General features: G+C 48.3%; 1 protein-coding gene across 7 annotated transcripts in view; it reads right to left on the bottom strand.

Moving 5' to 3' along the window:
* CRACDL (CRACD like) overlaps positions 1-8846 on the bottom strand; it is a 123309-nt gene extending 114463 nt beyond the window's left edge. For 3 of the 7 annotated variants that reach the window (XR_014254183.1, XM_082427245.1, XM_082427246.1), the window contains exon 1: positions 8510-8845. The gene's annotated coding sequence lies outside the window, so the exon portion shown is untranslated. Of the gene's footprint in view, positions 1-8509 lie in introns of all 7 variants that reach the window. The other 4 variants (XM_082427247.1, XM_082427248.1, XM_082427249.1 and 1 more) reach the window with 2 other exon arrangements.
* Between the last annotated feature and the right edge of the window lie 8585 nt (positions 8847-17431).

The raw sequence follows: 17431 nt of genomic DNA, 5'->3' as shown, positions 1-17431 counted from the left end.
CTCCAAGGACTAGTCCCAAGGGCTGTGTCGGCCCACCTGGAGTTGGACGGGGCCGAGCCCCCTTCTCACCCCTACCACCCCCCTCAGAGCTTCGAGCTGGGGAGCACCGGCTTGTTTTAAACAGTCCATCTCTAAAGGGGGAGCACACACCACGAGGGCCAGAGGACCTGTTGAGGGCCAGGAGAGCGTGCACCCCCAGGCTGGGGCTGCCCCCCTGCTGTCACCCAAACACCCCACCACCACCACAGCTCTGGGTTGCTAAGGACACAGTCTTTTCTGGAATCCTTCCTCGGCAATGCTTTCCTGGAACAACTGAAAATACAGAAACCACGCAGAGGGGGAGCTTGGAGCTATATAAACACCTGAATTCACACTAATCACACACAAAGGCCATTGGAAGAGGCAGGGAGAAATACGGTTCATAAACTGCCTGCTGATCAATTATGGGTCGTGAAAAAAAATTGGCTATTAACTTAGCAATAAGCTAACTCCTGCTTCCTACCCACGCCTGACAGCTCAGGGCTGCTCAGTGTGAAGGGGCAACAGAACCCAGGGTCCCCAGGAGAGAAAAGAGCCAGACACTCCCCTCCCAGCCCACAGCTGCCCACAGGCAGGCCTCAGGGGGCCTGATTTTCAAATACGTGGTCTGCATAGAAGGCAAGTCTGCAGGTGCTATTCGTATGTGGCTTCACCTTGAGATAGATACTGATATATAGAGACAGATATATAGTGTTTCTTTTTTTACCTATTTGAAGCTCAGGCTGGAGAGGCTGCCAATCTGGTTTCTAAGAGTGAGCAGGAAGGGGGCTGGGGTCATGTCAAAAGGGGTCTGAAGAGAAGGGGACTGAAATGAAAACCTTATCAGGGAAACGACCTTGACCTCCTCTGGAGAGGACAAATGATTGATTCTGCAAGGCAGGGGCCAGGCCCACAGAACCCATGGCTAAATTCTGTGAATTTCACCCCTGTCTGCATCAAATAGAACACAAAAAGTACACAATATTTTTTTAAGAAAAAAGAGAGAAGGGCTGAGATACAGTTCACCCCACCTGGCTTGCTCACTGCCTGCTGGAAGCTAGAAAACCAAGACCACACTTCCCAGCCTCCATCCAGGCCATGCTCCCCACGAGGTGGAGTTTCCTGTGCCTCTTTGCTAACAGGCACCACCACGGAGGCATCAGATTTTCCCATGGGTGGTGATGGGGGTCCCAGGTGGTCCACTGGCCACAGCTCCGCGATGAATGCTGAGTGGCAGGTGGGACCCTCCACGCGGTGGGTCTGGGGTGGGAGGCAGCTCCTGGCGGCACAGCTCTGCAGTGTTGCTCTGGGGGTCACCCCTGCGGGTCTGGCCCAGGGCTGAGCTTTCAATGATTCTGTTATCCCTGAATTTCCTGCATTAAATCCTCTTCTCCTTAGACTAACCAGAGCAAATCCTGAATAGCACAGATGCTGAAGATGCCGTCGACCAAGATCCATGAAATCTCATGGGGAAAAAAAACTTCAGTGTGAAAAAAAAAAAAAAAAAAAGACTCTGGGCAGGACACCTCAAAGGAGGTGGCTTGTATACAGACAGGAAATCTACTTATGAGATAGGACTTCAAAGGAAGCAACCAGACAAACGTGCAAAAGAGCGCTGACAACGATCTTCATTGTCGTGCTGCTAAACGGAAACGTCCATCCAACAGAGGGCGTGGTGAGTAAGCCAGGGCCACCCTGACCATGGAATCCCTCGCAGCCATAACAGCTGGTGCTAAGGAAGAGCATCCGACAATGTGGAAAAGAGGTTCAACACATGCTACCCATTTTGAAAAGGCAGCCCAGAAAACAATGTAGACATTACCTCTTTGTATTAATAGATACTTTTGTGCATACATGTATGTATGCGTATTCGGGACAGCAAGGACAAAGTTTGGAAGGATACGCGCCCCCAAATGTTACTGAGATGCCTGCTCGTGTTCTGCCCCCTGGCTTGCTGGATGCGAGAGTCTGTCTGTTATGCAGCACCTGGCCTCGGGCCACCCGAGGGGGGCAGCCAAAGGGCAGCCTGCCAGGACGGAGCCAAATCACAAGTGTGGTCGGGGCCCCAGACGGTTAGACGGCCCGTCCCACGCCGGGTTCACCACCTTCCAGGCCCTCCCCGCTTGCTGGTCTGGCCGAGTCCTTTCTACAATGGTCCCTCTGCCACCTAGAGACCCCGGGATGCCCATGAAACGCTCCCAGCGACTTCAGCTCTAGAACGTGGTACCAGATAAGCCTTGCTCACCAGAACCCCTCGACGCACAGACCCGTCTTTGCTCACGAAGGCCACAGAGCAGCAAGATGATACCAGCTAAGCCTCGGAAAGCAGGTGACGCACATCTGCAAAATGTTTTGTATTCGTACAATAAGAGCCCATTCACACCCTGAAAGTACACTGGAAATGCTAATACATCATGATTTAAAGATCTGATTTCCAATGGACCATGCAGCTGACACCAAGCAACTGGCCAAATACACAGGGCCGAGTCTATCCCCATGGAAATGACCCCAGGGCACGGAGGATGAATCAGCAGGTGGAGTGGCGTGGCCGCCGGGTTCAGATGTCGACCCCCAGCAAACGCCACCCTCCTCCTCCTCCTCACTTCCGTTAGCACAGTTAGCACTGCAGCTGCTAAGTCATGAATCTTCCACGCAGACGGGCCCATAAGAAAGTTCCTGCTATCACTCCTTGCGGAGGAGGTCAGGGAGAAAGGATGAATAATTAACAGGCAAGCTGATGGAGCCTCGGGATTAGGAGTTAGGTATCAAACCCAGGTTAGAATAGCAGGTGCCAGTGGAGACGCTGCTTCAGAGCAGCTCCCTGCCTTTCCCACGTGGGCTGCAGAGCCGTGAGGAGAACTCAAGGGACCCAGGTCAGAGCCTTCATGCCCACCGCACCTGCCCCTGCACCCATGCGGTGCTGAGGCTGTGCCTGCCCCAGAGCTGCAAGCAGACCAAAAGAGCAAACAGCTGAGAGCAGCTTGCACAGGCTCGGAGCAGCGTCTACAGAAAGGACAGCAAAGGGGATGGGTGACTCTCGTAAGATATGTTAAGTGGAGATAAAAACTCAGGAAGGAGAGCATGTGTGCATCCAACATAGAGAGGTGGGGAAGGATGGACAGACACCTGATAGTCATGAGGTGCTAAATATACCCAGGCAGCTGGGCAGTAAATATTCATGACACACTAATGTTGAAAAGGTACTAAATATTCATAATATATTCATACGCAGGAGACTAAATATACAACAGGAACCTGATATTGGCCGTAATTCGGTTACCCACTGGCGACACCCACTGTGCTCCTCTGATCCACGGCTGTTCGTCAGGCTCACCGGCAGGCCACAGATGTGGCAGGGCAAAACTGTCCCTACGGCTCCCAGCAGAACAAGTGTGTGTGTGTGTGTCACTGGCCCAGGGCACCTCCCATCTGTGGCCCTGCTGCTAGTACTTGTAAGCACACGTTAGCGGGGAAAGCTGACGCTGCAGAGGGAGATGGACCACGTGAACCCTGCATGCCCCAGGACTCAGGGTCTGAGGGTCTCCCACCTGCCAGTACCCTCTCCTACCTGTGTTACCTTCCCCATCTTTCTGCCCTGGCTCTTTGCTTTAAATTGCATCAAGGTCCTTTCCCACAGGACATCTACCACTAGCCCTGCTCAGGAGCGCTCTGTAGAGCAGACTTGCTCATTCTCCTGGAACGCCATCAGACCTCAGCTGAGGAAGGACCCTTTATTGCTTTAGGAGACATTATTAGGGGGCCCTAATTGGGAACTATAATAAATGCCCTTTTGCCTTCTAAGAAAGACAATGGAAGAGTAACAGCTACAAATAATCTATGAAGCATTTTCTCCGCTGATACAGGACCTCAAGTGATGCGTGTCTCTGTGTGTGTGTGTGTGTGCGTGTGTGTGTGTGTGTGTGTGTGCGTGCACGCGTGTGTCCCTACCCCCATGCTATGGGGTCTCAGGGACTCTAAGTGGCAGAGCGGAAACCAAAGCCCTGACTGCCCGCCTCGGCTGGACAACCTGCTTTAAGAAAGCAAAACACCTCTGACATTTTCATGTCCCACACTCGGGACAGCCATTCTGAGACTAGTTTCTTGGGAAAGTTGCACACCTTGGCTGACGCTTCTGTTGTCTCCCACAGATGTGAGAATCTGGGGACAGAAACAATGGACAGATTGGTGTTTGGACCCCCGAGGTGAAGGTGGGTACTCCGGAAGTTCTCAAACTTCATACATTCAAAAGCCCGTCCCACACATCAGGGCTAGGAAGACACTTGAGCAAATAAATAACTTCCTACTCCTCACCTTTCAAAAGGCTCTGTTGTAATTTCTTTTCACGGATAGCTTAACCATAAGAAAAATAACTGGGAGCCCTTCCTACCCGGAATCTGCACAGGAACAGTGCAAGCGTCTGCACGGAGCTAGTGGCCAACAATGGTGAGGGGGCATCCCTAGTGGTGTGGCCACACCTGTCTGATCATTCCTTGTCAATCTGCTGCTAAATTTGCTGAGCATCCGCCCCGCCCCATGGCATCTACTGGTTTTTGACCCACTGAGCTCAGGGTTATGGGTCATAGCACGTTAAAGCAATACAAAGGATGCCGCGGTAATTCCTTAGAATCACCGATGTGTCTTAAAGGTCCATTTACCTGAGCTGAAAGTTTGAAATGAGTTTCCAGGTGCAGATAACTAAGAATAACAGGATTAGATGAGAATTCCTCTGATTTCCATTCAGCTGGGGGAAAAGACCAGGCATTTAGAAAGCTGACCGTGCCTGCTGTCCTATGTACAGATGACACTACCTGTACCAGGGTTTACAGGTACCCTGACAACAAAACGGATACGCACAACACCAGGAAGGGTCAAGTCACAGGTGGGACCCGAAAGGCCACTCCTGGGGCAGCCTTCTGTCTCTAGGAATTCAAGAGCTCCTTCCCATGGGAAGTTCTCTTTCATCTCACATCTGTGTGGCCAAGTCTTAATGTTACTTAAAGTCCCACCTCCTCTGAGAAGCCTTCACTGACCACTTCACCTTCCACACATGGAGTGTGAACTAAACCTAGGGCTTGGGTGTATAGCTTTACGCTTCATAAGAGCTAATCATATTCTCCAGACAATTCCCAAGGACCCTGAAGCATCAATTATGACTTGGACTTTTCTGTATTTTTCCTGCTGCTTTTAGTAAATGCCAAGCATACAGTGGGTCGTTCTGATGATGAAGCAGCAGCGGCATAAATAGGGTGACCATTTGGAAAACACTAATTCATGTGAAATTGGTCTACCGGGCTGGGCTCAGTAGTGTGTAGGCAGACAGCTCTTCTCTCCCCCCACCACCAAAGCTTCAAAGCTGCTCTTCCCCATTTCCTCCCAGCCCCAGACTGGCAACTCCAACAGGCCCTACAGCCTTTCCAGTCTTTTTCAGGTAATAATAAGCCCAGTGCACATAACCGAGGTCAGCCGACCCAGAAGATGGGCCGGGGAGGGGGAGGGGCGGGGGGAGAGGGAGTTTCCGGTCTATTTCCCCAGCTTGCTCCCCACCCCGCTTCCTTCCCACCTTGCCAGAGTACATCTGGTTTCTCCAGGGATGGGGGAGTTAAGAGAAAAAGATGTTGAAATTCCCTTTACACATCAAGAGCTTTACTCTAAGCCACAATGTCCAGAAGATAGGAGACACAACCTAAGAAAGATTCCTGCCCTGCAGGTAGAAAAAAGTTCTTCTGGTACCAGGAGAGAGGAACCTGGGAGCCCCCCGCCCCTTTGCACCGTGCCTGGAGGAGAAGAGGCGGTGAGGGAAGAAAAAACCCTGGGAGGTTGAGGGGGACGTAGAAGGCAGGGGGGGGGAGTTTGTCCTGCCTCCTGCTGGGAACACAGGGACTGCTCAATACAGCAGGTATGGGGGCCTGGGCTGTTCCACACAGACCTGGTGGAGACCCAGGGGGTGGGGACCTCAGAACCGGATGCAGGAGCCGGGTCCCCAGCTGTGGCTCACCCCAGTGACACCCGGCTGGACAATATGCAGTGGAAACAGAAAAAGGAGGCTCAGACGTGGGAAACCCATCAGAGGACAGCAAGAGGCCACCCTCCCCCATGCCCCGATGTGACTGCAACCTTCTCCTGGAGCCCAGAGACCACCTGCGGTGAGAAGGGGCCCCAGAGGGCGACCTGGGGAGACAGAGACTGATTCTGAAGGGCTAAGCTGCTTTAAGCTAGATAGCGGCTGAGAGAAAATCACTTGAATTAGGCTCAGGAAAATCACGATCATGACCTAGGACTAGATATATCAAAAGGGAACCAAAGTCCTTTGTTCGGGGCAGCGAAATTAAGCTCACCTATAAAAAACTTCGCACATCACAACTGGTGGCTGGTGACCTTCACCCCTCCACGATAAAGCCGGGCAAGAAACATCTCCACTCGGATTCAAATGCTTCCGCAGGGTCTCCATGCAACACAAACAGCGTTTATAAAAGCGTGTCTGGGGGCTTCCCTGGTGGTGCAGCGGTTAGGAGTCCGCCTGCCAATGCAGGGGACATGAGTTCAATCCCTGGCCCGGGAGGATCCCACATGCCGCGGAGCAACTGGGCCCATGTGCCACAGCTACTGAGCCTGTCTATGCTCTGGAGCCCGCGGGCCACAACTATTGAAGCCCGCGTGCCAGAGTAGCCCCCGCTTGCTGCAACTAGAGAAAGCCTGCGCACAGCAGCAAAGACCCAACACAGCCAAAAAAAAAAAAAAAAGTGTGTCTGTGCACAAGGCACATGGCTAACCTCCAGAGGAAGAGCGGGTGACTGCAAGCTTGCCAAGGCAAATCCAGGCCCCCTGAGCCATCGCGGAAAACTTACCCCCCAGAGGCCCAGGCACCTTCACCCACAGTCTCTCATTTAACCCTGTGAGCTGGCGATCAGCACTCCCATTCTGCTGAGTCAAACTGAGACTCAGCAAGATTCGGTGACCAGCTCAAGATGACCAAGCTGAGTGACAGTACGAATAGGACAGCCACCCTTTCGTGTGCCCCACGTGCCTGGTCCCACGCAGCGGCCAGATGCTGTGCGTGAGCTGCACAGCACCCAGGGAGGGGCCACTTTTTAAAATTTTATTAACGAGGAAACGTGCTCAGAGAGGCTAAGAAGCTTGACTCACAGGCAAGTCTGGACCGAGGGTGAGGCAAGCGAGGCCCTCGCTCCAGGCACAAAATTTAAGGCGGTACCAAAAACTCCAGAAGATAAATGTTATAATGAACTGTTTTAAAACATCAAAATTAACACAAAATCCACATCGTACAAAACATCACAATTTTAAATAAAGACAGGATCCGTATTACTGATTTTTCCTTCTGCCTTAGGCTCCAATATGGCTCAGCACAGCACTGGGGCAGAGCCAAGAAACCAGACCAGCTCAACCCTTCTCCACCGGCCCCCAAAGGCAGAGACCCCTGATGCGCCTGCACTGCCTCTAGATGTTTCTCCTCACAATTTTATGACCTCAAAGGGCTGTAAGGAGTGACCAGGATACTCCATCATCGCAGGTGTGAGCTCCAGGGAGACCAGGGGTCTAAACAGATTCTGTTCCATGGTCACGTGCACGTGTTATGTAAATGAAGGAAGCCTGCAGTCTTCAACAACAGGGTGGGATATTTTAAGATATCAGTTGGGGAAGGTGTGGGGTGGGCTCGATCACACAGCTGCTTGTCTCCCACTGGATGGATTTCTGGCTCAAAATTAAGTTTTCAGCAGTGACACGATGCCAGCTGCCGCCTGTACCTACGCAAGTCCAATCCAAACGGAGGCATTCCTTTTCACTTTGCATTTCAAAAGCCAAAGCTTAGTTGGTAACTACTACATTGGCGTAGCTACTTATGCTTTGATCACTTGTTCACCTCATATTAAAGCCCCGCCTGAGATGAAGCCTCTGTTCAACAAATATGTGTTGATTAAAAATTCGAACATTTCTTACATCACACCCAGAACCTCGTACTAGCGGCTTGTAATCAAAGCCTAAAACCTGTAAAACAAATCAACCATTACCTGGAGCAGAAGGAAAATAGTTTATGACTCTGTCCACTATTTTCTCCTGCCGTGGCCATTAGCGACGGGAGGCACAAATATTTCCGTCTACTAACAACTTCAACCCTGCAGACCATCTCCCATCTTTTCTATTTTCTGAACACGATCAACTGCGAGGCTTCGCCTCACGACGCAAAGTTGTCCGGCAAAGTGAGCAAAGGGAAACTTCGGGCACTTGCGGGAGCGCGTCCGGCTGGACTCGGCCCTGGGCCAGCGCTGCCCCGAGAGGCGGCCTCGGGCAGGGCGCCCTGTCCGCGGTCCGAGGGGCACCTGGAGGCCCGCGCCCTGCCCTCGGCGCCCCGACCCCTGGCTGGCCGGCCAAGCCCGGCTCCCGGCCCGCGCCGTCCCCGCCCGGGTCCCCGCGCCGCGGTCCCCGGCCCACGCGCGCCCGCGGCCGCTCCGCTCCGGTCCCCCCGCCCCGTTACCTGCACGGGAGCGCGGGCGGCTCCGCGAAGCGCCGGAGGCTCGGTCGGCGAAGTGGGGGCGGCGGGACTGCGGCCGCCCCGGGAGCGCGGACGCCCGGCCCGCACGCGGCGCTGCAGGTGGCCGCCCGGCCTCGCCGCCGCCGGGTCGGGGTCCGGAGACTCGGACGCGGGCAGGGGCACGACCCTCCGGCGCCGGCGCTCGCCCGGCCTCGGCGCGCGCTCCCCGCCCCGGGCGCGCCGGCTCGGCTCGGCTGCTCTCGGCGCGGCGGGGGCGGACGCCGCTCAGCTCGCTCGCCCGCCCGTGGCGCGCACCTCCCCCGCGGCGCGCCACTCCCGCCGCCGGGCCGAGTCGGGCCGCGAGCTCGCGGGGAGGGGCGGGGGAGGTGGGCCCCGCGGGCCGGGAGGGCGCCGGGTGCGGGCCTGGCTGCCCGCGGGGACCCCTCCGCAGCCTGCGGCGACCCCGCCTGGGCCGGTCCGTGCGGCGGCGCTGTCAGGGCTCCAGGCCTGGCCGCCCCCACTGAGCGGGGCCGGGGTCCGCCGGAGACCCAGACGACCCAGAGGACGAGGCGCCCCGGCCCCGCGCCCCTGCGCGCCCTCTCCGAGGGGGATGCGGCCCCGACTCCAGCCTCGACCTCGGGGGTCACCTGGGGGTCAGCGTTCCGACGGCCGGGGCCAGAGGGAGGGCGCCGTGGATGGGAATTGTACGTTTGAATAAAAGTAAAAGCTGGGTTTTTTATAACCATGTTGGTCCGGAGCGTCTCCGGGCTAATTAGGGAAGCTGCCGCCCTGTCTTGGGTTGAATCATGGTTGTGACACTGCAAGAGGGGGAAGAAAGGCTGCTGACGGCTTCGCAGCCTCGCTGGCTGCCGTTTGTTTCTTTTGGAGACGGGCTGGTCCAGGTAAGGAGAGCGTCTTAGGAAACGTAGCCTCGGGTGGTGGCTCAGCGAATCAACTAGAGAGCCGGCCCTGAAGCCTGGGCCTGCGGATCACACAGCCCGGGACACCTCCACTCCAACCATGTGCCCCCAGAGCAGGGAGCTTTCCCGGCAGGGAGGGAAGACGCACGTGAACTGTGACCCGCAGGAAACCGAGGCCACGACAGCTGACCCTTGAGAAATTTCCATGCCAGCTGGAAGAGCTCATGCTAGCATCACGGAGTAACACTCGAGTGATACCCGACGTCTGAATCATCATTTAAATCGGCGCCGTTATATGGGGAAACGCCTGGAATCTGCGCCACATCTTGGGGTGGTGGGTTTGGGGATTTTCCCTGCGTACGCTGAAGACTGGAGAAGCCTGCGTTTGTACCACTATCCGCAGCAGAGCCAGGGTGGAAGCCTGGAAGGGGCTGTCTCCACCCCTGGCTTTAAAGGGGATCAAAATCCCAAACAGAAGAATCAAAGGCAGGGAAAAGAGGCTAAAGACAGATCTCATTTACTTGAGCACATAAAGAGAGGTTTACTCAGAAAAAAAATTTTTTTTCGTATAATCCCTTTGGTACAAGCCATTCTCTTAAAATCCCCCTTTGCCCTTAAGTGCTTGAAATTTCCTGTGTGAAAGGAACAAAAATATATTGTAGATCAGTCTACAGCCCCCCAAGTTAATAACCTGCCCTCACAATGGACAGGTGACTCGTGACAGCCAGAGACAATGTTAGGGGTGTGTGTTTGCTTTTTTCAGAACCCTCAGACTAAACTGAACAACTACAAACAAAGCTACACTCCCTTCTCTCCTCTCCCACCTTGAGCCTCTGTTCCTTGCTCTTCAAAATCACATTTATTTTTTGTTGTAACTAAATATTTATTGACTTCATAAATTCCCTTTCTAACTAAGGATTTCATTGGTTTCCAGAGTATCTTAAACCTCTGGCTTTATTTGTGTGTGCCATGGGGGGCTTTTGAAGTTCCTGGAGGTTCTGAGGGGACAGAAACCAAAGTTCCTGGTGATTAGTTAAGGCTGAGAAAGAACATGGTGTCAACACCCAAAACAGAAAGTGGTGAGGAACTTTGTGAATAGGTTAGGAAAATGGGAAGTTACCCGCTTCTGGTAGAGCAAACACCTTCATGCTTTAAAAGTGTTGAAAGGAAGAATGTCCCTTCCCCACACCCAGTCCCCAGGGCTCCTCCACATGGCCTTCGAGGGAGCTCTTTCCCTCCATAATGCCTCTTGGACCAAACCTTGAAGCCAGGTTGAGAAATGGCTAAAGTGTCAGTAAAGTTTTGCCAAAGGTTCCAAGGAAATAGTCCCCATGTGGAGTTTCTGGAAGCCTGCACAGACAACCATAAAGCTATGAGCATAGGATTTGTTTTTGTTTTTGTTTGTTTTTTCTGGAACTCCAGAAAATCTCTCATCTATCCCTGATCACCTCCTCCCAGGGAAGGAGAACCTCACCGACAAGGCAAAAGGAAAAGTCTGTGCTACCTCTAAATACATTGCACCTCATCAAGGAACACATTTTTATCAAACTGCAGGTGCTGTTCTAAGCCATTTACAATTCATTGCTCATTTAAACCATTCAGTCCCCAGGAGAGCCCTGAGCTAAGACCTGCTGTTATCCCATTTTACAAATAAGGCACTGCCATTGTCTCCCTGTTGTGGAGGAATGAGGCGCCCAAGGTCAGGCAGGAAGGAAGTGGCAGAGCCAGGGATTGAACCCACAGTCTGAACTCTCGGCACTGAACAGGCTGCCTTTCTACAAGTGGCATCTAACGCTGCAAACTGAAAACACCTGTTAGCTTAAAAAGGGAAGGAGAATCACCCTTGCCCACACTCAGGAAGAGGCAGCCTCTGGGATCTCAGAAAACAAGAGAATTTAAGTCTAGTCTCCTCTCTCCTGAATCATCATTTAGTCAGACCAGAGGGCTGTCATTGATGGGTTGAAGAGGGGTTCGCCAAAGGTACCAGGCTCACTAGCCCAGGTTGGTACCCAGGAGACCCTTCTGCAGGACAGGCCTTCATCCCAGGCTTCTGCTCTTGGGTCTTCATAAGACACTCAGCCTGCCTGTCCTCCCTTGGGTTCCCAAAATACAGGCCCCCATCAGGCACAGGTATCCCTACCTGGGCAGAGGATTTCAGCCAAGGACCAGCCAGGAACCAACTAGGAAAAAAAGATGTCAACCTTCTCATGACAGCAGGCCCGTTGCCCAGGTGAGCCTTGGTGACAGAGGTGGAATTGAGCCGCCTCACTGTCAGAGGTCCTCCTTCCTTGCCTGTTGTTTACATGCATCATCTGCCACCACACACCCAGGCAGGTCCATTTTTGTCCACACAATCAAGCGGCTGTGTGTATGTGTGCACTTTTGCTCTAACTAGTGATTAACTATTTTCAAGACCATCACAAGAGTCACAAAGCTCTGCATGGAGATCACACCTTTATTTCAGTGGTTCTGAATGTTTTCTCGTAAATCTTTACAATCTTAATTTTTTTGTAAAAATAGATGTCTGATTGAAAGACTGGACTTATGTTCAGAACAAGTTCAGGGCATTCGGTTTTCCTTGACGGAATGTTTTTTCCTAAGTTAGATACTATTTATCCTTTTGGGCCAGTTTATTGATCTGTAGGAAGGTATTTCAGGTTTAGTGAGGTAGGGATATTCAGTAATTCTGGCTTAGTGTTGGCTTCGGCTGGGAGGTCACAGTTCTGCTAGAAAGTTATCATGGTTAATAAGTTTCATAAAATCTTAGGGTTTCAGGGTGGGCTAAATCTTGGTAGTGTTTTTTGTTGTTGTTGATTGCAGGATTTGGTTTGGTTTTTGTTTTCTGAGGTATAACTGACCTAAAGGACACACATCTCTGTGTTCAGCTTGAATTTTCGGTTACATATCATTTCTCTCATGCAACCATCATCCACATCAAGATCTAGAACATTCTTAGCGTCCCAGGAAGCTTTCTTGTGCCTTTTTGTAGTCAGTGCACACACCCAAGCTAACCACTATTCCACACTATTACCATAGATTAGTGATCTATGTTGTTAAGGCTCATGAATAGGCATATGTAGACTGATACAGTATGTCTTCTTTTGTATCTGACTTCTGTTATTCAACACAGTGTCTGTGAGATTTATCCATGTTCTGTGTATCAGGTCATTCCTTTTGTATTGCTGTGTAGTATTCCACTGCATGGACATACCGCAACTTACCCCTTCTACTCCTTAGGCATTTGGATTCTTTCCAAGTTTGGGATATTATAATACATCTGCTATGAACATTTTCATATATGTTTTTTGGTGGGCATAAGCACTCAATTTTGCTGGTTATTATCCAAGAGTGGAATCCTGGGTCATAGGACATATATATGTAAGTTTAACTTTAGTACTTACTACCAAATACCATCTCTCTACTGCATTGTTTTCCTTTGAAAGTATGATACAAAATTCTTTGACAAATATCTGTGTCCATAGTTTGTCTGCATTCACAATTATATCTTTAGGAGAGATCCAGAGAGGAGTTCCTGAGTCAATGGCTGTGAATGAGTCAGAGGCTCTATTGAGTCACAGGGTATGAAGGCTTCTTAGGTTGTAAGGCCCTAATGACACAATTGGATAATACTTTCATTCATCTCTGGGCAGCTTCTTCTCCCATTCCTCACAGCAACTAGCCCTTACTGCTCTCATGCACCACGTGTTCTCAGTCCCCATCACACTCTTCCAAACAGATGGTCTGCTTCCTTTTTTCATAGAAAATTAAAGTTACTGGGCATGGAAATAAGTCGGCTAAGCAGCTGACCTTAAAATAGGGAGATTTTCCTGGATTATCTGGGTGGGTCCAGTGTAATCACAAGGGTGCTTAAAAGGGAAGAGGGAAGCAGCTGAAGACCAGAGACGGCATGAGATGGCATGAGATGGACTCACCTCAATAGTGCTGACTATGAAGGTGGAGGGAGGGGCCACAAGCCACGGAAGGTGGGCAGATTCTAGAAGCTCGAAAAGGCAAGGAAATGGATTCTCCCCTCAAGGATCCAGAAGGGACATAATCCTTCCAACACCTTGATTTTTAGCTTAATGAGACATATAGCAGACTTCTGCCCTCCAGACCTGTGAGATCATTAAACTGTGTTGTTTAAACCACTAAGTTTGTGGTAATCTGTTACTGCAACAATAGGAAACGCATACGGAATTTATTTTAGAATTCCCTTGACTTATAGCTGGAAAGTCTATTTCTCCATGCCCACTCACTGGCACAGTCTATAGCAGAGACCCCATTAGACCTGCCTTGGCTCAATCCTAGCTGAATAAGCTTAATATTTTAAATTGAGGTTATCATTCAAAGTAGGATTCAGACTCTTAACTAAGGCTCTCCCAGGCACTTTTTTTTTTTTTTTTTTTTTTTTGGGCAAATGCCAGACACTGACAGTCTGAAATTTTGGAGCCTTGGGCAGCCATTTAAATACCCTTCAGCAATTTATAGACATTTCAGGAACATCCACAACAGTATCTTCTGATAACTCAAAAATGCTTTCAGTTTTATTTTAACCTGCCCCAATTTTATAAGATTTATTTTTAATTATTCCCTCTTTTTAAAAAAAGTGCATTCTCTTGTTACACCATCTAAAAATCATAGTTTTGTTCGTTTTCTTATCAGTAGTAATGTTATTTTCCATAAAATCCTGCGCTTTCATACTTAACCCTTCCTCTAACCTAACAAGAATTTCTTATCCAAAAATATCAGCTTCCTGACTGGGGATGAATCTGGAAGATTATTTTGGAGCAATACCCGTAACAATGCTGATTTTGTGTTTATATGGAATACTATTTTCAGTAAGAGAAATGAGAATTTTAATTACACTTATAAAGTCTAAACCTCTACTTTTCTTTTCTTTTGGTTTTATACCAGCGAGATAAAACAAGCATGGATCTGATTTATGGGCTGGCCCACATAGCTCCTTTTGCAAATGTGGCTTTAAACCAGCTAATCTTTTGAAAGTCTTTACACTGACTAATTTAGAAGCAAGGAGAACAAATGTGGGAGTATAAATGCAAGGCACTGAATAAGAGTGATCAGCTCTGCCAATGAACACACTGCTGTGTTTCTGAGTACCCAATGCAGTTCACGACTTTCATTTAGATGAAGCTTCCTGGGGCTTGTCTTGCCTCCCCAGCACAATGTGCTACGTGACTGGAATTCCAGTTTGGAAGGTGAGATCTGTCCAGGATCTTAAAGATCAGAGTCTTCAACCTCATGTAATGGGGGACTAGAGAGTGACTAGCCCAAGGTTACATGCTGTTGGCTGAGCTTTGCTAAAGGCAGGTGTGTTACAGCACCTGCTCACCTCTCACTGATTCTGTAGTCTCTCCAGTCTCTGAAAATCACCAGAAGATTCTGATGGAAAACTTATCTTCTTAGTAGAACAAATGAGCAACACTCCTATTCACTTGATAGGAGTGCAGCATCTTATTCATTTGATAGATTGTAAATAACAAATACACTATAAATAAACAAACAGTAAAAAAGGAAATGTAGGGTTTTTTTAATCACAGAAAGGTTTTTTATTGACACTGTTTGGGCAGCTCCTTATTTTTTGCCTGAGTTATGAACAAAAACACGTTCATAAGGCAGTTTGGTACCCGAAGCATACACCCTCTTCTGCTAACTGCTGGAGCAGCTCTTCCATGGCTCTGTCAGTGAAATGACATGACATTCAGGTGAAAGAATGAAGAGAATGTTTCAGTAGCAAATGGTAACACTAAAAATAGTGTTTGGAGTGAAAGTAGGATGAGGAATAATTTCTTCATTGTTTCCATGGAAAAGTAGGAAAGTGGGAATGATGTATGGCCTTTTGAGGCCTTAGGTAGATCTGGAGATGTACCCTTCAAAGAAATGGGAGGGCCTCTGCTGCCATGATAACTCTCTGAACAGCTGTTGCGCATTTCACTTTCATCTCTACGATCTCTTCCCATTCTAAATGTCTGTGAGTCTGATTTATTTCATGTATATATGAAAATTTTTATTGACTGTATTTTTATATCTAGTTGCCTATTGTTTGATCCGTGTTGCTTCTACAGAAAATGGCATAAGGGGTGCTGAAGTGCTGACTCATGCGAAGCGGTGATGTAGGTGAAGCTTGTTTTTTGTGCACTTCGAGTCCTCTTCCAGCTCAGAGACCTATCCTGCAGATGCCCCAGGCCTGCCTTCTGCAGACAAGGCCCAATTTTACCCCACCCCCTTCAAAGGTGCCCCTTCTATAAACCTCAGCTAATAAACCAACATGCTCATAAACTAATCCCTTCAAAGATGTCAGTGGCAAGTATTGCTTACTGTTTTCCTGCCTCTATCACCATTTCACAGGGGTATGTGTAATTCTACAAAAATTCTCAATGAAATGCTAGCAAAATTAATCCAGCAACATATCAAAAGGATTACATACCATGACTAAGTGGGATTTACCCAGAAATGCAAGGTTGGTTGAACTTACAAAAATCGATCAATGTGATAAACCATATTAATGGAATAAAGGACAAATACCACCACATGAGCATCTCAGTAGAAAAAAAAGCATTTGACAAAATTCAGGACTTTTTCATGATAAAAACACTTAACTAGGAATGGAAGGGAACTTTCTCAACCGGAAAGGGCATCTGTAACAAACCTAAAGCTAACATCATACCACACGATTAAAGACTAAATGCTTTCCCCTTAAAATCAGGAACAAAAGTATCTATTCTCACCACTTCTATTCAACATTGTACTAGAAGTACTAGCCAGGGCAATTGGCAAATAAAAGAAATAAAAGACATCCAGATTTGAAAGGAAGAATAAAACAATCTCTGTTTGCAGATGACATGATCCTGTAGATAGAAAATCCTAAGGGATTCACTAAAAATTATTGTAACTAAAAAAAAATTCAGGAAATGTTGCACTATACAAGATCGATATACAAAAATCAATTGTATTTCTATACACTAGCAACAAACAATTTGAAATGACATTAAGAAAACAATTCATTTACAATAGCATCAAAAGTAATAAAATACATTGAAATAAATTTAACAAAAGAAGCATAGCCTTGTACACTGAAAACTGAAAAACATCACTGGAAGAAATTAAGACCTAAGTAAATGGAGAGATAGCCCATGATCATGGATCAGAAGACTTAGTATCTTTAACATGGCAATACTCTCCAAATTGAGTTACAAATTTAATGCAGTGCCTATCAGAAACCCAGCTTGCTTTTTTTTTTGCAGCAGCAGGACAAGCTGATCCTAAAATTCATATGGAAATACAAGCAACCCAGGGCAGCCAAAACAATCTTGAAAAAGATGGAGGACTCACACTTCCCAGTTTCAAAAGTTACTGCAAAGCTACAGAAATCAAGACAGTGTGGTACTGGCAATGGACAGACATATATATTAAGGGAACAGAACTGATAGTACAGAAATAAATGCTCATACTTATGGTTAATTTATTTTTAACAACAACACTGAGATGATTCAGTGGGAAAGAATTGTCTTTTCAAAAAATATTGCTAAACAACTGGATATTCATATGCCAAAGAATGGATTTAGATCCTTTCCTTATGTCATACACAATAATTAACTCACATGAATGATAGACATAATGTAAGACTAAAACTATAAAACTCTTAGCAGAAAACACAGGGGTAAATCTTTGTGACCTTGATTTTGGGATTGATTTCTTATATATGATACCTGAAGGCACAAGTGATAAAAGAAAAGTTGGAATTCATCAAAATTATAAACTTGAATGTTTCAAAGTACACCATCAAGAAAGTAAAAAGTGATAAATGTTAAACTTTTAAGTAACTTTTACTTAAAGTAAAATATGTAAAAAATCTTTAAAAATATATTTTATTCTTTGTACCATATTGTACAGAAACCACTGTAGCAGATATGTTTTAATAGAACTGTATGAATGCATATAAAGTATGCTCCTTTAGTTCCTGGATACAAAAGGTTACATAAATATT

The sequence above is a fragment of the Balaenoptera physalus genome, assembly GCF_965194825.1.
Source record: "Balaenoptera physalus genome assembly, chromosome: 15".
In the NCBI taxonomy this organism is placed as follows: Eukaryota; Metazoa; Chordata; class Mammalia; order Artiodactyla; family Balaenopteridae; genus Balaenoptera; species Balaenoptera physalus.
This window is presented reverse-complemented; position numbering and strand designations above follow the sequence as displayed.